Source organism: Tenrec ecaudatus, chromosome 9, assembly GCF_050624435.1.
Source record: "Tenrec ecaudatus isolate mTenEca1 chromosome 9, mTenEca1.hap1, whole genome shotgun sequence".
Classification (NCBI taxonomy): Eukaryota; Metazoa; Chordata; class Mammalia; order Afrosoricida; family Tenrecidae; genus Tenrec; species Tenrec ecaudatus.
This window is the reverse complement of record NC_134538.1, coordinates 54,837,982-54,846,050: the sequence shown is the minus strand read 5'-3', so window position 1 is coordinate 54,846,050 and position 8,069 is coordinate 54,837,982. Positions and strand designations below refer to the sequence as shown.

At 52.1% G+C, this 8,069-nt stretch overlaps 1 protein-coding gene across 1 annotated transcript in view; it reads left to right on the top strand.

The window, feature by feature from the left end:
• The first annotated feature begins 2,010 nt into the window (after positions 1 to 2,010).
• TNS3 (tensin 3) overlaps positions 2,011 to 8,069 on the top strand; it is a 348,472-nt gene continuing 342,413 nt past the window's right edge. Inside the window, exon 1 of the mRNA XM_075558135.1 lies at positions 2,011 to 2,149. The gene's annotated coding sequence lies outside the window, so the exon portion shown is untranslated. The remainder of the gene's footprint in view (positions 2,150 to 8,069) is intronic.

The following is an 8,069-nucleotide window of genomic DNA, read 5'->3' as shown; positions in this document are numbered from 1 at the left end:
GGAAATTGAGGCAGCCTGGCAGGGACTGGTGAATACAATGTTCATTTCTCTGAGCTGCAAGAAAGAACTGACTATGCCTCCGGTGTGTTTGGGACAGATGGAAAGGAAGGAACAAGTAAGGTGTACTAGTAGTTGTCTCAACCAGTACCCGTTGCTATCAAGTTAGCGTAACACACGGCGATCTCATGTGTATCAAAGGAGAACTAGGCTCCAGAGGGCTTTCAGTGGTTGTGTTTGGAAGCAGGTGATCAAGCCTTTCTCTGGAGGGAGCGCTGGGTGGATCTGAATGGCCAACATTTTGTTGGCAGATGAACACCTGAACAATTTGCATCATCCAGGAATTCAAGGGGCACAAGAAAACAGACATCCACTCCCACTTCTTAAATTTCGTAAGTATATCTTTTATAGTATTTCCTATTTGGAAAGAATTGATTTTCAGTGAAAGGAAAGGAGAAATGACACAATAATCAAGTCATTGGCCATATACTTCCTGGATCTAGGACATAGAAACGGGCTTTTGCCCAAGGGGAGACACCTTTTACAACAGGGAGGAGCTGCTCAGAGGATTGGTGAGAATGGCTGAGTAATGAACCCCCCACTCTCTGTCTCCTCCACTCACGCTTATCTGGAAGATTAGGAAGAGAGGGGCCACCCCTGCTTGTCTTTGAACTTAATTAGTTCTAGGCTTTTTGTTTTCAAATTTAAGGTCTGTTGGCTATGCAAGAATGGAAAGAGACGCACACACCCCTGATAATTGCTGCACGCCTTGTTTTTGTATCACTTCTTGGAAAGCCAACTTTGTGGCCCATAGGGTGGGAGGCTCTGGGTGTGGCATGGCTCCCTGAGCCCAGCTACGAGGATTGGTCTGGCTCAGTGACTTCAGGCATATCTGTAGGAGGTGGGGCCCCTGCGCTTCTGAGAATGAGAGAGCCACCACTGGGCTTATTATAGCGCTTGGAGGAATAGCTGGTTCCTGGTTTTCTTCTGAGGAGCCCTGGTGGCGTAGTGGCTATGTGTTGTACTGGAAACCACAGGTCAGCAGTTCAAAACCAACAGTCTATCCACAGGCGAAAGATGAGACACTTACTCCACATGTAAAACAGTTACAGCCCAAGGGGCATTTCTACTCTGTCCCAATGAACCATAATTGATGAACTCCATGGCAGTGGGCCTGAGCCCCTGGTAGGGGCTGGCGATGAGGAGCGGGGGCTGGGGAGGGAGGAGGTGTTTGGCAGTTCTGTCCCTGAAGCGCCAGCACTTCCTGGTGCCTGCACCCCAGTATCTTCGGCTCTACTCCAGGTGTTGTTTTTTTTTTTTTTTTGACTTAATATTTATTTATTTTTCTTCTTTTACATTTTATTAGGGACTCCAACAACTCTTACCACAATCCATACATATACATAAATCAATTGTACAAAGCACACCCATACACTCCCTGTCCCAATCACTCTCAAGGTGTTTTTAAGGCCACTTGGCAGATCCCATCTCTGGGTGAAAACAAAGAGCGAGGCGCCCTTTTCCTGCCATATCTCTCGCGCTCTCCCAAGATTGGGAATGAGTAACTTTGTTCTTTGTGGTGCCTCCCCACGTCTCGTTTCTGTCGTCGACAGTTCTAGGAGCATGCGTGTGTTTTACCAGGTGGCCTACACCTTGTCCGGTCCCCAGATGTTCTGCCCACATCCGCCGGCTGCACTGTCAGCTGCCAGAGGGAAAGTCCGCTTCGCTCCCGGTGCGAACCTAACGCAGTAGTGGGTGCACTCCCGGCAGGGCTAGCGGCAAGCCTCCGCAGGTTCTCCTCCCGGTCCCACAAGCCCTAGCAGCGGCGGCTGTCGCCAGAGCCCAGCAATAACTTCTCTTCTCGGACTGCCGGCGGCCAGCGACCCGCAGCGCCCGGCCCCTGGGTCGCGGCGCGGCTTTGTTCGGGGACGAGCCAGGTGGGCCGGCCTGGCGCCCGCCGCGGAGGGGCCGGCGCGCCGGGGAGCGGCCGCGGCGATTGCCCGCGCCGCCTCGAGGGGGCCCTGCGGCGGGCGCGGGCCGCGAGCCAGGGGACGGACGGACGGGCGGGCGGGCGCGCCGCTCTGCGCTCACTCGGCTCCGCGGACCTCGCCGCCGGCCATCGCGCCCGGACTGCGCCGCGCTCGCCCCCCAGGTACTGGCGGCGGCGCGGGCCGCGGACACGGGCGGGCGGGCGGGCGGCCACGCGCCGCCACCCTTTGTCTCGGGCCGGCAGCCTGCGCCCGGGGCGCGCGCGGGGACGGGGCTCGGGGCGCGGAGAGCGGGGCGCGGGGTTCGGGGACCCGGGCTCCCGTGGCGCCAGAACGCAGCTCGGGCGCGGGGATCGGGCACGGGGCGCGGGCCTGGGCGCCGCTCGGCCGCGCGGAGCCGCCCGCGGGGCGGGTGCCCGGGGACTGGCGGACTTGGCTCGCGGCGGACGGCCCCGAGCGGCCAGCGGCGGACCTCGGCGGGGCTGCTCTGGGGGACGGGAGCCCTTCTCCCGCTCTTTTCCAGAGCGCTGGGCGCGCCCGTCGCCCACTCTTCCTTTTCCTGCGCTGGGCCGGGGAGGCGGGGGTCCGGCGGCGGGGAGTCGGAGCGGGGGGCGGGGTGGGGGAGCGCCGGAGCCACCTGTGGCACGTGCCTCCTGGCACAGGGGCTCAGCCGGTGACAAGCAAAAGGGGGGTGGGGTGGGGAAGGGCTCCCTGGCCCGCCAGGCCTCCGACCCTGGGGTCTCTAAGGATGTGTGGCACTGAGGCCGGCCAGCCAGCCCAGGGGCCACTTGTTTTAAGATTTGAAACGATGTGTGACTGGAAGAGACTCCAGAGGTTGTCTATAGATTACGACAATGCAACATCGTGGTTTTAAGAAAAGAAAAAACAGCATCACTTGGGATACAAGGTCAATGGCACTGTGGAGAAGAATTCCAGTTATGTAGACGTTTCTCTGTCAGCGTGGTGCCCACACCACATTTAGTTTATCACAATGGTTCTTCCCCACTCCCCCTTCCCCCGCCCGCCCCTGGTGATATTAACACGTGATTATTGGAGCCCCTGGGAGTGAATGCAAATGTTATCTTCAGTCATGCTCATCAGAATTGAACTTGTGGACATCCTGGTGTGTTTTCTTCAGGCTCTTGGTTTGCGCGTGTTGTTCTCTCAGAAGTGCTGGAGCTGTTTGTTTTTTTGAGGGAGTTTTGTGTCCTGGTGATATGGGGACTTCCCTCTTTCCATACTGGTAGGTTATGTTTGTAAGTACCAAGGAGTATTTCAAAAGGCTTTTCGGTGCCAAGATCCTGCAGGTCCCCGGTGGGGCAGGCCTGTGTCATGCAATGGCTGTGTGGTGTGTGCAGCTGAAGTGGGGAGCTGGCCTGGGGGACCTGCACACTCAATGACCCCTTCGTAAAATCGTAACAGCAATTTGCATAGTGAGTCACTGTGCTCCATCCAATTTTGCAATTACCCTCTCCAAGTGCACCCCTGGAGAAAGTTGGGTTTACTGCTCTACTCTGCAGACGTGAACACGGTGGCAGACACAGGCTAAGTATCTAGTGGAAGATTCTGAGATGCACAGGGCACCTTGGAAGGCATTCTAGGCCAGGGCTGGATTCCGGAGCCACACAGTGGCCTTAGCTGTGGATGCCTAAACTCTCAGCAGCAACTGATTCATGATTCCTTTAAAAACCAACAAGAAGATCGACAAACTCGCACTAGTAGTAGGAAATGTGTATTAAAACTTTGGAATGTGATGCTTTTAAATCGAAGTACTTTGAATATTCTTGCATTTTACAGGAGCATAAAGGCACACCTAAGGTAAGACTTCTGGGCTACTTTAAGTGCTGTTAGTGGGGATAGTAGTGATCAAGTAAAGAGGCAATATAGCAAGATAAGTGATGAAATGTGCCCAGAGGAAGGATTTCTGAAGCACCACTCACAATGATAGCCCATCTGTCTAGGGTTCTGCACATTTACAAATGAAGAAAATGCTCAGCAAATTTCTGGAAGCTCCTTAACAGAGGATTGGCCGACTGGGACCTGAATCAGAAAACTGTCCTCTATCATTTTGTGTCTCCTCCTGGCCCCACAATATTTACTTCCCCAGGTGGAAAGTGCCAGAGCCATGGCGGTCCACCAACAGCTGCAAGAGGGCGAAAGACAGGGCTTTCTGTTCCTGTAAATAGTTACAATGCTCCAAAAGCCGCTGGGGGTTGCTGTGAGTCAGCACCGACAGGACAGTTTTGGTGGAAAGAACAGTAAGTTCCCGGAAGAGGAGGAAGGTAGAAAGGGAACCAGTCAAACACTCCCTGGCCGAAAGTTACTTGTTATGTCAGAAGACAACTGTTGGCGAAACACAGTAACTAGGTGGATTTCTCCGGGAGAGGTCTTGAGGGAAAAAGTGATGGTGTGTGTTGAATGTGGGTGGGTCTGTCAGTCTCCACAGGTGGTGACAGAGTCTGATTGAGGCCTTGCTGGTTCCTGATGCAGACCTTTGCCTCCTGTCAGAGCTCAAAGTCACTGCCATCGAGTTGATTCCGACTCCTAGTCACCCTAAAGGACAAGGTAGAACTGTCCCTGAAGGTTTCCTGTTCTTTATGGGAGCAGAAACCCCCTCTCCTATGGTGCAGCCAGTGGTGTTGAACTGCTGACTTTGGCGTTAGCAGCCCAATGCCAATGGCTCTGCCACCAGGGCTCCACTTTCCTCCTGTTGGACTCAAGTAAGTGCGAGGTTATTGACCAGCCCAGACCCCTACCAGCAGTGACTATAGGGACCTGGAGCCAATCTGTAAACCCCGAGCCCTTTGAAGTCTTCCCTGGTTGATCTAGAACAAGGTATTTGGGTTAATTGGTTACTTTCACTAGCCTCTGGTTTCCTCAAAGAGCCCTGGCGGACTAGTCACCAGAAAGTTGGTGAGATGAGGCAGTGTGTTTCAGAACAGATCGACAGCCTTGGGGAGCCCCTGGAGCCCTCTTATCCAGTTCTATCGGGTCTCCATTGAACCTGGAATAGCCCATAGCAGTGGGGCTGCTGTCTAGTCAGAATTAATGTTTTTCCTAACAGTTGACAAGCATGCTAAGAATAACCAAGGTCTTCAGCATCTTTTTTGTCTAGTGACTGCTCTTGGGCCTTCAAAAATACAAACGACCCAAAGCTCACTGTCATTGAGTTGATTCATAGCGACCTGGCAGGACAAAGTAGAATGGCCCCTCCCTATCAGTTTCCTTTTCAAAATCATTTTATTGGGGGCTCTTACAGCTCTTATCACAATTCATACATACACCCATTGTATCAAGCACATCTGTTGCTATCGTTTTCAAAACATTTTCTTTCTAAGTGAGCCCTTGATATCAGCTCCTCATTCCTCCCCCACCCCTATCAGCTTCTGAGGCTGGAAATGTTTATGGGAGCAAAAAACCTTCTCTTCATTCTATGGTGTGGCTGGCTTCCAACCGCTGACCTGGAATCAGCACGACTAGTGGCCCACAAGATCAGGAATCAGCAAAGGGTGGCCCTCAAGCCGTAGGCAGCTCTTCCTAGGTACGTACGTGGCTGTGAGGTACGATTGGAGGGGGGGGGAAGGACATTATTTCAGGTAATGGCGATTTCATTTGTTTATAAAACTATATTTATGGCTCTTGCATAATTGTGAGACAGATGGACTGTGCCATCTCAATAGTTGGCCGACCCCTGTCCTACAGGCCGGTTCCATCTTTTAGTTCTTCCGGCAAAGTAGTGCGGTCGGTGTCTGTGGCCTTGTCTTTTGGGGGATCTGCTGGTCCACAGCCGTGGAACTGGTATTTAATTGCAGGACTGCTTCAAGGATTATGTTGTCTAGCTGCCTTAGAAATACCTCCCTTCCCCCCTCCAGCCAAACCCACTCACATGGGATCAGTGGGTTACATAGTAACCCTATAGAGACTTTTCAAGCCTAGAAATCTTTATGGGAGCGGACAGGCTCATCTTTCTCCATTAGAGTGATGGATGGCTTAGAACTGCTGACCTTGTGACTAGCAGCCTGACCCCGCACCATGAGGATTCAATAAAAATTGCTCACTACCAAAATGCTCCTGAAAATGAGTTCATTTCTACTAGATTCAGAATGTGTTTTTGAACTTTATGTTGAGTCTCACAGCTAGATGCTGACCTGTGTCATTTTAGGGCTGAGCTAAGGGGGACGGGGGTGTATTCCCCTTGCTATCAATCCATTTCTTTTAAAGGCAGAAAATGAAAATATCCCAATTTCTTGAACTTTTTCTGTTTGAGTTCTGCTTATGACATCCAGCATTGTTATATGAGGCGTTGTGTGAACTTCAGAATCAAATTTGGTGTCTCTGATGTCCAGTATGACCTTGGAGTGGGTCTGAATCAAGAACTAGGATTCGCCCACTAGTGGGTTCCAGAGCTCTTTCCTGTTCCTTACACCGTCCGGTGATGTCTAGGCTCCCACTCCGTGCCAAGTCTGGACTTGGCCCCGCTTTGTGTAACCAGTTCCCGTGCCCAGTGGCCCAGACTACCCTCTTCCTAAAAGGTGGAGGCACAAGAATCACTAGTGTGTGTTGCTCTCCAGTTTGGGGACAGATGACAGAATGTGCTAGTAGGCCTCAGAGTCCCGCACTGTGCCAGGGAGGCAGCAGATAATGACCTCTGTTGTTAGGTGTGGTCACGTTGGTTCTGACCCATAGCCACCCAGTGCTAGCTTCATAATTGTCATACATTTGAGTCCATTGTTGCAGCCACTGGGTCAGTCCACTGTGCAGCCAGCCACCACCTGCCTGTCATTGGAAGCTTGTGTGTTGCTAGGATGCTGAAATCCATTCAAATCAGCGCCTCACTGCCAGCGAATCAATACTGACTCATAGCGACCCGAAAGCACAGGGTAGAACTGACCCCATGAGTTTCTCTGACTATAACTCTTTACTGGAGGAGAAAGCCTCGTCCTTTCTCCTGAAGAGGGGCTGGTGGTTTTGAACTGCCAACCTCGACGATCACAGCCCAACAGGTCACTACAATGTCTCAAGGGTTCCTTAGACCAGTGGTTCTCAACTAGTGGGTGAGACCCCTTTGGGGGTCGAACGACCCTTTCACAGGGGTCACCCGATTCATAACAGTAGCAAAATGACAGTTCTGAAGCAACAACGAAAATAATTGTATGGTTGGGGGGGTGGTCACCACACCTGAGGAACTGTATTAAAGGGTCATGGCATTAGGAAGGATCAGAACCACTGCCCTAGACGTTAGAAAGAAAATAAAATAAAGCAGCACATATATTTTTTTATGTGAAGAAAGTAGGGATGCAATATAGTATAGTTTGTTTCAAATGGGCATAATTAATTAAAAAATTATACTTCAGGAGTTGCAGTGATTGGGAAAATTCCCACAGGTGGAACATTGTCCACTCCGTAGGGACTAGTTTTGGGAGAGAAGTCTTCCTCTCTTGTCCGCATCTGTGTGGGCCTTTACAGATATGCCCACAGGCTTGGCAGGCAGATTTTGAAGCTTTGCTCAGTGTGTTTCCGACTAGCCTGACAGCTTTGCCGGGAATGTTTTTCCGGTTAGCTGTCAGTGAGCTGGCCCGGGATCCATGGTGACCCCGGGCAGGAGGGGATTGGATCATTGTGATCTATAACATTTTCATAGGCTGAGTTTTTTCAAAAGTCGACGGCCAGTCAACCTTCGTCTGGAAGGTCCAGGTCCAGCACCGTAGAAACATGCATAGCTCCGGTGACAGAAATGTGGTGGGTGCGTATGAGGTGCTTTGGTTAGGAATCCAACCGACATCTCCTCAGTGGAAGGTAAGAACCATATCATTTGCTGGAAGCGATGCTTTCCTTTGAACTGCAAACTACCCCATACACGGTGCGTTCTGTACCCCTGGCCTCATTTTAACGCATCCTCGCAAGGCATACCTCCTGCCTGCCTGTTTTGAAAGAGGGCCTAGAGCGAGCTCAAATCTCGCGTGGAGATCCTAAGCGCAGGCTGGACGGACGGACGGGGCCTGTCTGTGACCGAGCCTGTGCTTGGTGGTCCGTCACAGAAGATGAAGGACCCTGAGGTGTCCCCGACCTAAGCCTGTCAGTAGT